Genomic DNA, 18,140 nt, shown 5'->3' on the forward strand with positions numbered 1-18,140 from the left:
ACTCCGAATGCCCGCTGCCGTGCCGTCTAGTGCAGCGGCAAGGCCCGGCGCCGGGAAAGAGGGCGAAGAAGACGCTCACCGCTCTGGGTTCGAGCAGCGTGACAGGCCCATTGGCGGCGAGCTCTGCGGGTTCCTGCCAGCGTAACAGGGCTGGAAGGACTGCTGGCAGCCACGCGAACTGCAGCATTGTCCGGTTTCGGCGGCGGCTCTCGGGCGGGACCGCAGGCGCGACCGCCAGTGCGGACCGTTAGCTGCCCGAGTCGTTCCCTGGTCCCCATGAGCCTCGGACAGTTTCCCGAACGGACCGCTAGCCGCTGGTGCTTGGGCCCGGCTGTGCGCTCGAGACGGACCGGTAGCCGTCTCAATCGCTTCTGGTCGTCGCCGTCCCGTGATCGTTCTGCCGAGCAGTCCGATTCTGAACCACAGCTTGAGCTCTCCTCGCTTGCCGCGCATGACCGCGCACTCTTCCTTTTCTTCCTCGTCTGCGCAAACGCCCCACTCGTCACACTATACCTGCAGATTTCTTGTCGTCTTCACAGCACCTATCCGCTGCTGTCCTCAGCTGCGTTTAGCGTACCTTGGCACCCAGTTTGTTACATCTCAGTTAGAAAGGACACTTTCGATCGCGATCGATCCCTTGAATCGATCGCGATCAAAAGGACACCGTGTGACGGGGGTGTTAGTGTAGGACTAATATATTAGATAGCAAACGGGGGTAGCCGATATTATAGTTAACGTTATGAGGAAAAAAAAATGCAGCCGGGCAGGTCACCGGTGGTCTGTTAGAGCTACAGAATGGATGTCAAGGAAAGGGAAGCACAGTCGAGGACGGCCGAAAATCAGATGGTGTGATGAAGTTAGGGAATTTGGAGGCATAACTAGGAATCAGCTAGCGCAAAACATGGACAATTGAAGGATGCTGGGAAAGGTCTTCGTCCTGCAGTGTCATAATTAAAAATAGGCTGATAATGATGATGGTGATAAATATAATAGACCAGTGATCATTTCTGGATGGATTGCACACGCTTCCAAATAACGCTCAATTTCAGCTAGAATATCAGCTGCGCGATCACATTGCCTTAGTCCGAACGCTTGCCGTTAACCCACCATTGTCTTTTATCCTATTGATCTTTGCGCGATCATTAGTTTCTTCTCATTCTTTACAAGAAGTAAAAAAATCTTATTTCTTATTTTATTGACTAAAAATAAGTGTTAGATGGTAAAATATACTGCATAGTAAGTGCCAATGTTATAAAACAGCAGGCAGTACATGGTGTCTTAGTACAGCAAAAAAGAAGCGAGGTGAACACAGAATTTACATGAAGGTACAAAGGTAAGTAGTTGCGCTACTTGTAAACAAGGTGACGAAATAACACTCAAATATTATGAAATACACTCTGAAAGATGGAGGCAAGGCAACATATAATTTGTCTAATAAAACCTACGTACTATAGTTGAATACAGAAAGGTACAGTTCTTAATTTCAAAAGGAAACAACTGAGGAAAAGTGCTGAATTTAACGTAAATAGTTTATCTTTACATGTATTTAGTTAGGAAATAGATAGTGCAGGTGGATGGTAAACCAAGTACTGTTCGCGTCGAAGAGTAAGTACACGCGTAAAAATATATAGTGAGAGTATTTAGTGAAAGAAGTCTTGAATACTATACAGATCGAGGCCCTGACGAAGACAAGTGCCCCTGTCGAAACGTTGACAGGGAGATTCTGGGCAATGTTGGCTTAAGCGACATTCCTTATTCGACTACTCCTCATACAGGCCAAAAGACAGGATAATGTCAGGTCAAAATATACGAACAAATGGTCCTCGACGGTGTGCAAATGTAATCAAACCACTGTTTACTTTTGTGGCCTCCTTAAAGTGAAGAAAATGCGGGCGAAATTCAACGGCGATGCCCTGGCTTGCGCCGTTGGGTGCCAGAGCATGCGGAGCATAAAACGTGTGGTGCTCAAACTGTTTCGGAGCAGACGACACGCTGGTGGCCACGCACATCCTGACGTCACACAGTCCTCACCGAATGGGCGAACTCAGGAACGACCTTCCCGTGCGTAGAAAATAGCTCCCTGCGTACCTTTAGCTACATACTGCGAAATATTCTTGAAGCTGCTGACGCTGCTATACGCTGCTTTTTGTTTCGGCAGGCAGCGACTTCCAGTGTTCACCACTGAATTGACATGTGGTACCTGTTATGTCAACACAGAAAAATTTCAGCCGTCATCGCGGGAAATGGCTCATTGGCTGGTGAGTGCCGCCGCATCTGTCGCAGACAGAAAGCAAGCACTCGGTGAGACTGCACAGTCAACGCCTCTAAAGCCATTGGGAGCACGGCATAATATTGTCGTGTGTTATAACAGAATAAATCTTTTTGAAACATGTGGGCCGACGCTTACGCTTCCCGTTCCGCGTCGTGGGTCTTGTTCACTTGGCAGTCCGGTGATTTCGTTTGCGATGCTAGTGCGTAAATGTTATGGTATCGCTGGAGGTCGTGTTTCCGTTGCCTGTCCGTGTAGGCGTGGTTAAGATGTGCTCGTCGCCATTTTAGGGTTAAAGAACTGTTTGATAAATCGAGGTTAACGTATCTTGCAGATCGTTGCTCCGGGAAATCTGACCTCTCGCTTGACTCTCCGTTGATGCTTCATCTCCTTCTCGCGCTAGTTTCCAGGGCAGTCTCCTGTTACTTGTGCATGCAGTGAAGTTACGCGTCGGGGAGATGCTCTTTCCATGGAGCGGCGGTGTCTGGCTAACAGGAGCGATTCCCCGTGATTTGCAACTCGAGACGAGTTAATTCCACTAGCATTTTTCTGTTATATTAAGTCGGCGCGTGATGCCTGTCACCGACTTGCGATAGCGTTCCAACACGCATAATAATGCGCCAAAAGTCTACTCTTAGCCGTGAGGCGGCCTGTATTACAAAAATCTGGATTTATGTTGAACTGCATGCGCCGGAAGTTATAGTTCTGAATTTCGTCGTCATCAAAGTGTGGCCGCAGTAGCAATAATCGAGTGAAATGTATTTACATTTACAAATGCATGCTTTAGCCCAAGAAGCGTCTAATCAGTTTGAAGATGCTAAGGTGAGCGAAAATTGAGGGCTGGCAAGAACGTCGAAGCAGTCCCACGAAATAGCGAAATACTCGAGTACAGAGCCGATTCGTGATCGCAGACTCTATTGAACGGCTATCTCGGAACATAATACGTTATATAGGACGTGAAGATGTCCGGCGATTCGGCGGGGAAACACTAATTGTGCATTTCCGCCGCTGGGAATGTAGCTGCTCTAGTACAGACATGCTGGCGGCTTTCAAGCCAGGAACGCGTCTAGCAGCGCACCACATTTCTCATAGGTGGAAGCGAATAATTTAGATTTGCTATTGGCTTGAAGTCACAAAGCAATATACGCGCCATTTCTGTTGCTCTAAGCAACAGTGTGGACGCAGTTTCGATGCTAGCACAACGCGGGCATGCCAGTGTTGGCTCAACTTGCCGCGAGAGGCGTTGATTGTTCCAGAAATAATGCAACATAAAGCACTTTGGGGTCACAGTAGCTATGCGGTGGAGCGTGGAATCTTGAAAGGAGCAATGGTGCCAGCGCTAACGTTCGCAAGTGCCATTGTATGCTTAAAATAAGTTATCTTGTCTGGGCTGGACGTTAACCAAGGATCGGTAGTCCCTTTGGCTATGGGAGCCCACGGCAAAACCACAAATGAGGCAGTGCAGGGTGACATGCGTTGGGCCTCGTTTCAAGTCAGAGAAGCGCAGAGCAAAAGTAAGATCCGTAGAGTAAGAGTAAGACCCGTAGGTAACAAACGCCTTGCAGAAGCGCTTGGATTTAAAGTGAATGGAAGAATCAAGCCGTCAGCACTCGAGATAAGCGAGTGACGTGTAGACTATTGGGAAAAAAAAACAGGAAAGAGATCGGTACGACCGGCTCTGTTAAATGCATATGTAGTGCAGTACAAGGTAGACAGAGAAGTTTTCAGGAAGAGAAGATTGAAGAGATGCGTAAAGAGAGAGAGAGAGAGGAAACTTCTTTGCTCAGTTAATCGGTGTTATGGCAGGTCTGGGTGGGGCCCTCAGTCCAGGGCTCCACTGGCTCTTGCGGCGCGCTGAGCTTGGTCCAGGAGGGCCAATCGGCTCCCCTGATCCTCCCTTGCGAGTAGTGCCTCCCACTGCCGTACGAAGTCTGTGGCGCTTAGAAAAGGTGAATTGACGTTGCTTGGCCGAGCCGTACATTCCCACGTTATGTGGGCCAGCTGGGTTTTGCGCCGCACCACGGGCAGGTGTCGGTGTAATATGTCGGGTGCTTCTTGTGTAAGAGGTTTAGGTGTGGGTACGCCTGTCTTGGGCTTGCCTTCTATTTAGTTTGGAGTGCGGAGGGCCGGAGGTCCGTCTCTCCCTCCTCTGATTCTCTAATAATGTCGCGCACTGCGGACAGTGGTTCGTCTATGGTTCTGCCCGCTGCTCGGTCGTTGCTTCCTCGAGCTATGCGGTCTGCCCTTTCGTTCCCGTCGAGTCCGTTGTGACACGCTGCCTGCGAGTCTGCAAGCACATGAGCCGACTGGCCCTTGAAATCGGCGTCTCGTATCGCCAGCGCTATTGCCGCTGCGTCTGCTGTGCATACCGAGGTAGTCTTAACCGTAGCGGTTATCGTGGTGACTCTATTGGTTGCGCCGATCGCGTAGAAGTCCCTGCGAGTGGTTGCACTCGCGTTCGTGTAGTAGACGGCCGGATCCTTGCCGAATCGCTTCTGCAGAGTCCTCGTCCTGGCCTGTCTGCGGCCTGCGTGGTACCTGACACTCATATTTCTTGGTATAGGTGAGACATGGACGTGCTCCCTCAAATCTCGTGACAACAAGTCTGTTTCGTCTCCGCAGAACAGGGGTCGAGCGTTGTATCCCAGTCTTTGGCGAATAGAGCGGCCCTGGGGCGTAGAGCTCAGCCTTTCTCTTTGCGATATCAGAACTGCAGCGGCATGTTCTTCATATTAGTTGTAAATACCCAACCGCTCCAGGCGCTCCGTGCTGACTGTGTTCGGGAGTCCCAGAGCAGATTTGTATGCCGTTCTGATAAGGGTGTCCACCTTCTTCATTTCAGTTTGGTTAAGCTTTTGGAACGGCAGGCCGTAAGTAATGCGGCTAATCGCAAATACTTGCACCAGCCTAGTAGTTTCTTCTCCCGCGAGTCCGTTGCGGCTGCGTCCAACTCGCTATATCATACGTGCCACACTTTTAACGGTTGGTTTTAAGCTCCGAATTGTGGCATTCACTTTGCCATTCTCCGGGACAAGTAGGCCAAGCACTCTCATTTGGGCGACTTCACGAATGGCCTTGCCGTCTAGATGTAAGTCTATCCTTGGTGTGGCAGTTTTCTTATGACGCTTGCTCCGTACGCACATGAACTCTGATTTTTCAGGTGCGCATGCCATACCCGCGTGCTTGGTGAAGTTTACTACCTTGTCCATGGCCTCCTGTAATAGGTCTTGTTTTTCTCCGTAGGAACCCCAGTGTGCCCACAACGTTATGTCATAGGCGTAGATCGTACATCCGAGGTACCGTGCTTGCTCTAGTTCTAGGGCCAGTCGCCTCATTCCAACATTGAAAAGAAGCGGTGACAATATTGAGCCCTGTGGAGTTCCTCGGTTGGGCATCGTAAAGACGTCAGAGCGCGTACTGCCCAACCCAATCGCTGCCTTTCTGTCGCGAAGGAAGGTAAGGACGTACCGAAACACCCTTCCGCAACCTATGTCTTCCAGACCTTCGAGGATTGCTTCGTGAGAGATCGTGTCAAACTCTTTTTTTTTGACATCGAGTGCCACAACTATCCTGGCTTTGTTGCTTCGTGGCGGGTCCAAAACTTCGTCCCGAAGCATAAGAAAGGCGTCCTGTGCCGAGACGTGTGGCCTGAAGCCGAGCATAGAGTAGGGAAGAAGTTCATTCCGCTCGATGTAGTTGCTCAGTCGTGTTTGGATCACCTTCTCAAGAAGCTTCCCTGCACCCGACGTGAGCGATATTGGTCTCAAGTTTTGCAGATCTCTGGGTTTAGTCGGTTTCGGTATGAGTATGATAGTAGCCTCTTTCCATTCTTCTGGCAGTGCCCCGTCGTCGGACCATACATTATCGTTGAAGTAGGTCGTAAGCTGCCGCAGTGATTCCTGACTCAGGTTGCGCAGCATCGCATTTGCAATGTGGTCTGGACCCGGTGCGATGTTCTTCCGGAAAGATTGTGCGGCTGCATAGAGCTCTACCGTTGTTATGGGTGCGTCCAGCTCCGCGTTGTCTGGTCCCTCATAGTTGTATTGCACTGATGTTGTGTCCGGTACTCCTATGTAGACGCTCTTAGGGTCCTCAATGAGGGCATCGGCCGTGCCATCGTATTCACTTTCAATTAATTTCAGTGTTCTGTTTGTGGTGGTTCGTGTTCCTGTCGGATCTATCATACTGCGCAGACTAGACCATGTTCGCTTTGTGCTAAGCGTTCCTTTGAGTGCATCGCAAAACTGAAGGCAACTGGTGTCCTGCAGCTGGTGCGCGTATTCACTGGCTTCCTGCGCAAGCCTGGCTATCCTGATCCTGAGCTTTCTGTTGTGTCTCTGTCTCTTCCACCGTTTGGTCAGACTTCTCCGCGCTTCCCACAGGTGTAGTAGATGCCTGTCTACTGCCGGTGTTTCGACTGTTATCGATATTTCCCGTGTAGTGCTTCTATGTATTCTCCTGATGAATTCCGTCCATTCTGTAGCACTATCGCACGGTGTGGCCTGTCTTTGCTTCTGTCTATAAGCTGTCCAATTGGTTATGGTGGCTTTTTTCCTAATCTATGGCGAACCCGCGTCGTGTTAACTGAGACAATAATAATGCAGTGATCACTGCCAAGGTCTTCGCCTAGGTTGGTCCAGGTAACACCTCTGTCATTGTTGCTGAAAGTTAGGTCTGGCGTGGTATCTTTGACTACACTATTTCCCGTTCTAGTTGGTTTACCCGGCCACGTCAGCAGGACCAGCTCCGCGAGGTCGGCTAGCCTTTGGCCTTTAGGAGTGCCTCGATCATAGCCCCAATCAGAGTGCGGAGCGTTAAAGTCCCATAGGACAATTGCCCGGTCGTTGCTTTTCACTTTGCGCAATGCGGCCGTCACTAGCACGTCGAACTTTGCCTTCCTATCTCTAGGTGGGCTGTAGACGTTGGCAATAACTGTTTTCAGTTTGCAGCGTCTACATGTTCAGACCGTGAGAACCTGATGTTGTACACCGCAGTTAGGGACGTAGTCCACGCTCACCGCTATGTCCGCCCGTGTCAGTGCTGCTACCTGAAGATGGTCAGGGTGCGTGTGCATCTTGTATCCTCTGAGGTTCGATATCTTCTTGCCTGGTTCTTGTATGCATAATATATCCGGGGGAACAGGCGTCGCATCTATAAAACTCAAAAGTGTCGCGTCTTTAGTTCTAAGAGTCCTGCAGTTCCACTGCCAGACCTCGAGGTTTTCGGCTACTCTCCTGTGGCGGTTAGCCATCTATAGTACTTTCACTGTCGGTCAGCTCTCTCTCTTTAGGCCTGCGTGCAGGAGTTCCTGGGCTCGCACATTTTCGTTTTTTCGGTCCCTCTTTCGTAGCATGAGAAGAGGAGTCCTCTGTCGTTTGAGCTTGTACAGCTCTGCGAAAAGAAGTTGGATTCATAGCAGGGTTCATCCATAGCATACCTGAAGAACTCAAGCAGGCTAGGTGAATATTCGTCACCACCCCATTTCAAAGCGGATGGATGCCAGTAAATAATTATCAGCACCACCACCACCGATGCGTCTCTGGGCAGTCTCGGAAACGTACACGCCAGCAGACACTAGTTCAACCCAACTGGTGAAACAGTTTCAAGGCTAACTATGTAGAAGACTTCATACTTGTATTTACAGGTCACAATGTGTATCCGGTGAGCTTAGCGGGAAGCGGACTATGTTAAGTATTTAATTATGCGCTTAAGTATAAGAAGACATTGGAGAAAGATGTGGTTACAGTTAGTACAAAATAACATAAAAGTAAAAGGAGTAAAATGTAGTATGCAGTAAAATGACGGCGATGTAAAAAGCGCTCTAACATTGCGGCATGCGCAACAGTTAGAGCGTTAGTGCATAGCAAAATCTTCATCAGAGCCTTTCTGTACATTTTTTTACGAACTTGAGTGATGCTGTTAAAAATATCAAGTCAATGTGCGCTAAGTCAAGCGTGGTCATGCACTGCTACAGGCTTGTGGCTGATTTGAAATGTAGTAGTTTTAGGTTCCAGTTGAGAAACCAAAGAAGAACAAAAAAAAATGCGTTTTCTTTAAATTGTTTAAGCAGTTTGGTCACTCAAGGGTGGAAGGAATTGCATGTAATGCCCACAGGCAGGCGGAACGTGCATGGAGATGCGTCCGTGTCGGCATCACGGAAGAGACTCGACACCCCTCATGGGCGCATTGCGTTTCCTGTGGCCTCAAACTATGGTGCCGGCCTGCTTCAACCTGTTGGCTTTCCACCAGAGTCATTCTGCCGTTGAGCAATGCCTTTTGGCATAGTCATTCCATTTCCATAAGCGCTGAGGAGTCCATTCGATGAGTAGTCGGACGCGTACTCCCGCTGCGGCAGCTCGGTGGCTGAGCTCGATGTCGCGCGGGATCAAATCCCGGCGGCCGCATTTCGATGGGGCGAAATGCCAAAGCGCTCGCGCATTGGGCGAGCGTTAAAGAAACTCGGCTGGTCAAAGTTAACCTGGAGTCCCCCAATACAAGGTGCATCATAATCATACCGTGGTTTTGGCGCGCAATACATCCCAAATTTAATTGTTTAGTTTAACTTACAACGCATACATTACGCTTCAGTCAATTTACGTGGTCGATGATTTTTAGTATTTATCGGGGATCTCCTTGCGCGGTTAATACAAGACAGAAAGAGAGAGAGAGAGATAGAGAGAGAGAGACATAGTTAACATACAAGTTAATAACAAGACAGAAGCGCTCTTTTATGCCTGCGTCCTCACCGTTTTCTTACACTTCATCTCCTCTTTACAATGCGCCGTCGGAATTCGGCGTTGCGGTGAATGTGGTGCAAAAAGTATACATAAAAGCCGTGATGGTATCGGTTCAACTGTTTTCACCCTGTCAAGCAACTGGAGGTTTTAAGCTCCTGTGATTGTTACTGTGAAATATCGTCCATTTCTTTTTCGTCATGGTTCCCAAGAAGTTCTTATCGCTTCAAGGCTGCCGCCGTTGCTACTGGCAGTACAAAGAGGTCAAGTTGGTTTGGATATGCGTGGAAAAGAGACAAGAAAGTGCTGGGGTGTCAGTACATGATTATCTACCTACTGCAGCTCTCTCTCTCTCTCTCTCTCTCTCGCTTTCCTTTTTTGCGATCTAATACAGCTGGAATGACTGTTTTTGCAAAGCTATGGAAATGACACGTTTAGAGGAAGCTTTTGTGAAGGGCAGAAGAAGTCAACCCTCCTTTATCAGCGCTCGCTGCTTCAGTACTTCATGTGGAGGTCATTGAGATGACAAGAAAGGACCGAAAGTTAAATTTCAATTTCAATTGCAGTAGGGTCTCGTTCATAAAATCTGGAAGGGACCGTGAGAGTCTATTCATCGGGTCACAAGTTTATCGTAATAGAAGTGGTCCTCATAATTGAAAACTTGATATTCCTGGTGCGCCCAAACATATAGGACACAATAATGTAGCCCGCTAACGCGAGCCAGCTTTTGAATTTCATGAGTGAAAATAAATACTGAATATTAAAATTTGTTTGCAAATTGCTACGAGGTGAAAATAAATTATATGCTCCATGAGTCGGCAAAATATACTATAGTCAGTGAAATAGGTCTATAGTTATCAGGGTTATGCGTATTATCGGTCTTGTACAAAGGAACCAATCGCCCGGGAGCAGACCCTGTTCTACGGACTGAAAAAAATAAATAGAAAATATGATGTATGCGTAGGTTTCAATACATGTTTGAGAAACATCGAGAGAGAGAGAGAAAGAAAGAGAGAGAGAGAGAGAGAGAGACTCTTTATTAGAAGAACAGAGATCTTTGCCGTCGGGTATACAACCGCTGGTAAGCTACTCTGTATAGGGATGGGGAATGGGATTAAAAATGAGAAACTTTGTGTTTATACTGTCTACATAAGGGGAACAAAGCTTTGTGTTACGGAAGAGGTGGGTCATCCCTCGGAAATCTATAATGAGAGTGTCCATAGAAAAAAGATGATATGTAGTAATTTCAGGAAATGAAATTGGTTCGGTATTAACAAAGGACATCGAGAACACAGCGTTAAGTACAGAGCAACAATCTCCCCTGGAGACAACAACAGCCCTGGCAGTGGTTAATTCAACTGTTTGTTTAGTATCACTGTTTACCCCTTTCCAACATTTTTCGTGGATTTGATATTAACAAAGACGGAAGCGTTGTTTGAAAAAAAAAAATTAAGCTTAGCAAGGGACAGAGCACGCGTGTACTCGCTTTCTGTGGCACAATATACTGCCCAACGTGCAGGGGTATGTGATAACCCACGGCTTTTCTGTAGAGAAGCTTATTGCTCGAGCGTTTCAGCGATGGCGAGAACCAAGGTGCACGATTGTTCTTTCTTTTTGTATGCGAAGCGGTACGTAGCGTTTAGTAAGTTCGAATACTTTCCATTTATAAGGAAACCAGTTCTTATGCACAAACCTATCAGGGAAGCATGATACAAACTCGTGCAAAAAAATTTGAAGCTCAGCATTTATCAAGCTGAAGTTTCCTCTACGTGGACTTCCCAGCTTTGAGTCCACGTGGTGGAGTATTCAATAAATCGATCTGAATGGCAGCATGTTCGCTTAAACCTCGCAAATGTGACACTTATCGCACGACTGACGGGTGAGAGGTCAGTAATAAACTCTGGATAGTTGCACTCGAAGACGTCGTACGGGTAGGTAGCTTAACTAATGGAGTAAGAGTAAAATATATACAGGCGTTAATGAAGGCTTCATATTCTGAGGAACCGCTATTTGCCACAGGGTTAGGGTCATTCCATGCGAGAGGTTCATCTGCGAGAGGTACTGGGATCGATACCCCGCACCTCCGCCAGATGTCACGTAGTAGTGACGGTGAATAATACAGCGGCAAATCTGTGAGTGACGAAACTAACTTTTATTGGGCGAACTTGTGCCTCCAAAGCCGAGTTACACTCAAAGCACAGCGATAGCGGCGAACACGGTCGGCGATCGTCGAAATCTGATCGGCCGGTCAAGCACGTCGGCTTTTATACACGAGTCATCGAAGGTTCCAGAGTAAATGGGGATGCCTGCGTATCTTCCAGAAAGTTCTACACAATTCGCGTCGCATATGCAGTCAATTACAGAAGCTTCGGTGATAACAGAACCATCGATAACATTCGAGAAACTTCCGATACATGCGGGCGCGTACTGCGCTGAGCGATAACATTTGTTAAGCGGTGAAAAGCGCTCACCCGAAAAATATAAACAAGTCCACGTGTCAGTATAGTAGGGAAATTGAATTCTACTAGAAAAATGCGCGCTGCATGATGCCATACTTGTAACTTGTGAAAAACGTCGTACTATTCAGGAATAACCTGGTGGTGTGGTCGTGGGGCGGTAGCGGGCACAAAATATGACGTCGTTGTGGTTAAGTTGGATGCATGCACAGACTAATTCTAATGGTGATGAAACGAGAACATTGAAAGAAGTCAACACTCACCTCAATTAGTGCACCACCGCCTCCACGCGGGCCGCGATCACATCTGTTAAAGCTGTACTTTTTGAGGCAGTTTAAAAGCTCTGAGCTATCTATTTTCGCCGAGAGCTAAGTTCCGGTTAACGATGTCTGCTGAGCAGGTGTCAACCAGTGACGGGAGGGCGTCGCGTTTATTGAATATTTTACGTATATTGCGTGACAAAACAGAAGTATTCCGAGAAGTATTGTATACCTTTTTTCTGCGCTCTTGACGTTTCAGAAAGACCGCGATTGGTTGACGTCGCGTTGCTTGCCTCTCGCAAATTCTGTCCGTAACAGGTGCTGGATGTACCGCGCATGCCTGTGCCATTTTTACTCGTTGTGTGGGTGGATTTTGATTTCCTTAGCTTAACGCGGAGAAAACTGCGCAACATAATGTGCAATACCCTGCGATTACGTCTTTCCCCACTCTTGCAACTGGCTGATGACGTTCTTAATTTATGCTCAGTTTTTTCCCTCACGCAATTAGTTACTCAGGCCGCCAGGATTTCAAATGACGTAGCTAACACCCTAGACTTGGGACTTACGACACATCCTTACATCTCATATCACCTACTTATTCGAAATTAATGACCACCTCTCGCTCAATTTCATAACTAACGCTCCTTTCCCTAAAAATGCAAACACCGAAAAACCATACGCGACTATCGGAAAGCTAACTTCGTAGGAATAAACAATGAACTGTCTCATTTTTATGATTATTTATTTTGAAACGTTTGAAGATGGTTCAGTTTAATGTAATTGGCATTTATTCGCACGTACAGTTCATGGATTAACTGAGAAGTACATCCCTAACCACACAATCACTTCAACTGCGCAAGCGCCATGGTACTCCGGTCATCTAAAACTCTTATCCAACCGAAAAAGCGCTTCTACCAATTAGCGAAATCATCCCCTACTGACGCGCGCTGGGCAACCTATAAATCAGCCTTAGATATCTAGTATATAGCAGCTCTAAAAACTGCTAAAGACAACTACTTATCTAGCACACTACCTGAAATACTAAAAACAAATCTCAAAAGTTCTGGCAAATAGTAAACCCAACAAATATTAATGCTATTTCATTAGAAGATTTATCTGGAAATATTGTTCTCGAGAACATATGCGCGACCATTCTTAATGAATCATTTACAAGTCAATTTTCGAAAACTGGCAATGTTGAATTTCCTTTCGCATACCAACACAAATACTCACCAATGCATCCTGTGATTCTCGAGGTACACGAAATTAACAAGTTAATAGATAGTTTACCGTATCATTCATCACCTGGCCACAACTGCATTAACAGCAAATTCCTTAAAAGCACTAGCCTCTTTAGTTCTATGAAACAAACAAAAATTTTCCGACAATTACTTAACTCATGTGACCTTCAAAAGGAATGGAAAATTGGGAAAGTGGTTCTGTTCTATAAATCTGGCCCCAGAAACTCACCTCTTAATTATCACGCGATATCTCTTACAAGCAGATGCTGCAAATTATTAGAGCATGTAGTTTTCACAAATCGGGCCAGCTTTCTAGAATCCAACTCATATTTTACTAACACACAGCATGGTTTTCAAAAATCATATTCCTGCGAAAGACTACAAGTATCATTCACTCATGAACTGCATCGCATCCTGGATCGCTCATCGTGCGCTGACTGTGTTTTCCTGTATTTTAATAAAGCATTTGATAAAATATGCCATAAACTACTACTTTTTAAACTAAGCTTGCTAAATAACGACCCTAACCTTCTAAAATGGATCGAGCATTTCCTTACTAAGCGCTTCTAATTTGTTACTGCTACGGTCGTAACTCTCCGCTCACTCAAGTTCACTGGGGTGTATCACAAGGGTCTGTGCGGGGACCACTATTATTTTTTATCTATAATAATGATCTGACCGCTAAAATATCTTCTAACCTACGTCTGTTCGAACGTGACTGTGTTATCTCCCGGGAAATTAAAAGCACTGTTGATAATATAACGCTCCAAGCCGATCCGGATAATATAGATGACTGGTGCGGGAAGTGTATAATGGAAATAAATATTAACAAATGCAAAATAATGCGCGTACCCAGATCTAATTGTACTCCTATAGCACCTACCATCTTGCCTGCCTTTCTTTCATTTGTCATTTGCTCTCTCTATCTCTTTCCCTACCATCTGAACAACGTTCCCTTAGATTTTGTCGTGTCATATAAATTTTGGCAAAATCAAATACAAGACGGGTATAAGTACACATTCGGAGGTCCCGAAGTAACAACTGTCAGGGGACCTCCTAACAAAACATGAAAAGGGGATAGTAGGATCGTGGCAAACAGTGAGTCATGTCATATATTATACAATTTCTACATCGGAAATAAACGACAAGAGAGAAAAAAAATCTGTTAAAAATATTACAAGAATACATTGGTACACACATAACATATAACCTAAATTGTACCATTCATATATAGTACGTCATTAACATTGTTAATCGCATGCTCGGGTACTTACGGCCTAACTTTTTCAAAGCACCGACTACTTTAAAGTTACAGCTTTACAAGACTGTAATACGCTCGAAACTTCGATATGTATCTGCTATATGGGATCCCAGTCACGTTAATCTCATTACGTCACTTGAACTAGTACAACATAACTCTACCCGTTTCATTCTTTCCAATTATAACCATACTGCGAGTATAACCTTAATGAAAACTAACCTAGCCCTTAGTCCACTCGCTAACCACCGCAATATTACCCGTATTTCGCTATTTCATAAAAATTTTAATCACACCACGCTTCACGACGATTTCATCCTGCGGCCTCACTACATTTCAAGCCGCGTCGATCATAGCAGTAAGGCCGGAATTGATTCATGTCACACGAAATTCTTCTTTCAGTCTTTCTTCCCCCGTACATCTCAGGAATGGAATCACCTTCCCTCAAGTATCGTAGCCATCACCGATAAGAAACTTTTCCGCGAAACATTAACTAACATTGTATAATCAGGAGAGTCATTGTATTAACAGAACTGACGGCACTTTTTTGTTTGGTTTACACTACTACCCTGTAACCACTCCCCTCTTTAATGTCATATGACCCTGAGGGTACCTTAAATAAACAAATAAAAATAAATGAACAAACAAACAAACGAATAAATAAATAAATTATGGGCATGCACTTGTTTGGGATAAACGACCCAGGTCTTTGCGCACGAGCGATTCCCTCATCTGACAACAGCAGATTGAACGTCTCGGAAAGCAGCTTGCGAACATTTACTTCCGCGCTTGCCCACGTCTCTGTAGCAGAGCCTTTATTGCCGTAGAGCATAAAGTTGTCCCTTCGAGTATGGTCTTCCTGATCGTCGAGCCGAGCTTGTAGGAAAGCACTCTTGTTCCTAACTGCTGTACTCACCAACTGCTCTAAATTTGAGTAATCATGAATATATTCAAGGTGTTTACATTGCCCTCAAGAGCAGTTAATTCTGATGTAAGATCAGATATCTTGGAATCGAATATTCTTTCTTGTTCCTTCACTTCATCAATTGATTTGATGAGATTATCATGACGAGTGTCGAAGTGCTTATCAATCAATCAATCAATCAATCAATCAATCAATCAATCAATCAATCAATCAATCAATCAATCTTTATTTAGCATTCATTCATTTACAAAAAAATGAACACTAGGACAAGAACTAAAAGCTGCTTTTTTGCAGCTTGACAAGGTTCTTGCCCCTATCTATGACAACGGGGACAGAATAATGTTTGTACACTTTAGTGTGTGCAATGCACAAATGTATAAGTGACAGAACTGAGGTGAAACAGCACGAATAAAACAAGGACACAAGGAAACAAATACCACAGATACTTGTGTCCTTGTTTTATTCGCACTGTTTAACCTAAATTCTAAATATGAACCAAGTAGCCCTCATCAAGATCTTACTAATGCTAAGACAGATTTGAGATATGGGCTAAGTATGTCGTTCTATTGTTTGCAACATTGTACTTCAACAGGGCCAGGGTTAAGCTCAGCGTCCTCAGTGAGCAAGAGCATTTTACAAACATGAACGCAATCAATAACGATTGGGGCCAACAGCCTGTGCGTGGTGATAGCAGCAATGTAATGTTGCTATAACGTTTGGAAAAGGGGGACTCGGATGGACTAACCTGCACATAAAAGCAGAACATGTCTACGGAAGCCATTGCGGCTGCTTCAATTTCCCTTCAGTTCTTCAATTTCCCTATTGTATGACTGTAAGCACCAGCCAACACAGCTTGCCCTGTTGGATGAAAAAGAATTTATGCTCAAGAACATCGAAGAGCGCTTGCTCACACTTGCAGTATTAACAGATTTTACGAACGCGTTCGACTGCATTAATCATGAACTTCTACTCAATAAATTGACTAACTCTGGAATTCGTGGCGGTGCCCTTGATTTAATTAGATCTTATCTAAACTCTAGAGTTCAGTTTACACACGTCAATAACCTCTCCTTTCAGTTAAGGAACACAAGGATAGGAGTGCCGCAAGGGAGCCTGCTTGGCCCTCTCCTTTTCAATATTTAGAGAGAGAGCAAATGATAAATAAAGGCAGGGAGGTTAACCAGGACTGAGCCCTGTTGGCTACCCTACACTGGGGAAAGGGAAAAGGGGACGGAAAGATTAAAAGAAGAATAGAAAGTCCACTGGGGATATCATTCGGTCACTCAGTCCGGATCAAAGACGCTGACTCAATCCGGTAGCTTTCAAATACCGCAGCAGCACTTTTGTGGCGTTTTGTAGCAGCGATATGTGAGGCCATGGTCCCAAGATCTTGTTCAAGGTGAACGGCTTTCTATCTAACTGATTGAAAGCTGTGCAGAGGTAATGTCTTTCATTTTCAAAAGATGGGCAGTAGCACAGTAGATTTTCTATAGTTTCCTCGACACCGCAGGCATTGCACTCGGTGCTATCAGCCATTCCAATCAAAAAAGTATATGCATTGGCGAATGCGACGCCCAAGCGTAAGCGGCACAGCATTGTTTCTTCATTACGCGGAAGCCCTGGTAACTGCTACAGTTGCATAGATGGATCGAGGGAATGCAATCGACGATGTTGCGTGAATTCAGGTGTGCCACTTCTCCAGTGTCATACGGTGCGCAAGCTTGCTTAAGTGTTGGGCTGCGTCAGTCCGCGATAAAGGTGCAGAAACAAGGGTGCTTTCCTAGCAGCTTCGTCAGCGAGGGCGTTGCCGGAGATACCGCAATGGCCAGGCAGCCACTGAAACACGACGTCGTGTCCTTTCGTGACCATATGATGGTGCATTTCTCGTATCTCCGACAGGAGTTGTTCACAGGACCCGCGACGAAGAGATGACAGAAGGCATTGTAAGGCCGCCTTCGAATCGCAGAATATCGCCCACCGATTAGCCGGTTGGTTGTTAATATAATGAACGGCACCTCGGAGGGCAACAAGCTCTGAACCGGTGGATGTTGTCAAGTGAGAAACCTTGTATCGAATGCTTATTGATCGTGATGGTATAACCGCTGCGCCGGTGGAGCTGGTTCAGACTGAGTGGAAGAGTCATCCGTATATATGTGGACTCGGCCAAAGTAGAAAGTGTGCAAACAATCCAAAGCCGCGTGCTTCAAGGCCAAATAGGCAGGTCGGTCTTCTTTCTTATCGCTGGTACCGTAAGATGCACTTGAGGTTGTTTTAAACACCACGAAACTGAGGTCTAACGTGCTGAGGGTGTGAAGCCCGATGGTAAGTAGGCACGATGGATGCTGACTTCGTTGGAGAAGGACGCCTGTGGTCGTCGTTCTGGCAGGCAGGCAAGAGAGCTTGACTGCATCCGTGAAACATGACGAACATTGGCCCTAAGCGTGTCGGTGCTAATGTAAGTCGTGATCGTATGGTCTTGAGCCATTATAATGGTTCCTGCTTTTGAGCCGCTCCGCGGAAGGCCTTGGCAGACACGTAGTGCCTCACCGAGAAGCAGCAACATCTATTAAGCGATGGCGATCATGTCGACGTCGATGAAGAGCTTTCAAAGCCTCTGCAGAACGCTACCCACGTACATTACCACCCACTCTTCCGCCCAGGCCAAACGCAGTCAGCTCAAAGGACAAAGGTGCATCGAACAGCATGGCTACTGATGCTTGGCCTGCAATCCCGAGGCTACATGCCCCTACTGAGCGAAATCAGAGCGAGCCTTCAGAAGTCCACTGCTTGAGAACTTCTACAGCAGAACCATGGCTCATCGACAACAACAGCGATCGTTCTGGGATGATGTCAGAAGTGCCTCCATATTCCAATGGAATGCGAGAGGCCTGAGGTCAGATAGTTCGGATTTTCGACAGTTCATGTTTGAAAACCACTTTCCTACACTAGTAATCTGTGAACCGAACTTCTCAGCCTCCATAAAACTATCAGGATATG

The sequence above is a fragment of the Dermacentor variabilis genome, chromosome 6 (genome assembly GCF_050947875.1).
Source record: "Dermacentor variabilis isolate Ectoservices chromosome 6, ASM5094787v1, whole genome shotgun sequence".
Taxonomy (NCBI): Eukaryota; Metazoa; Arthropoda; class Arachnida; order Ixodida; family Ixodidae; genus Dermacentor; species Dermacentor variabilis.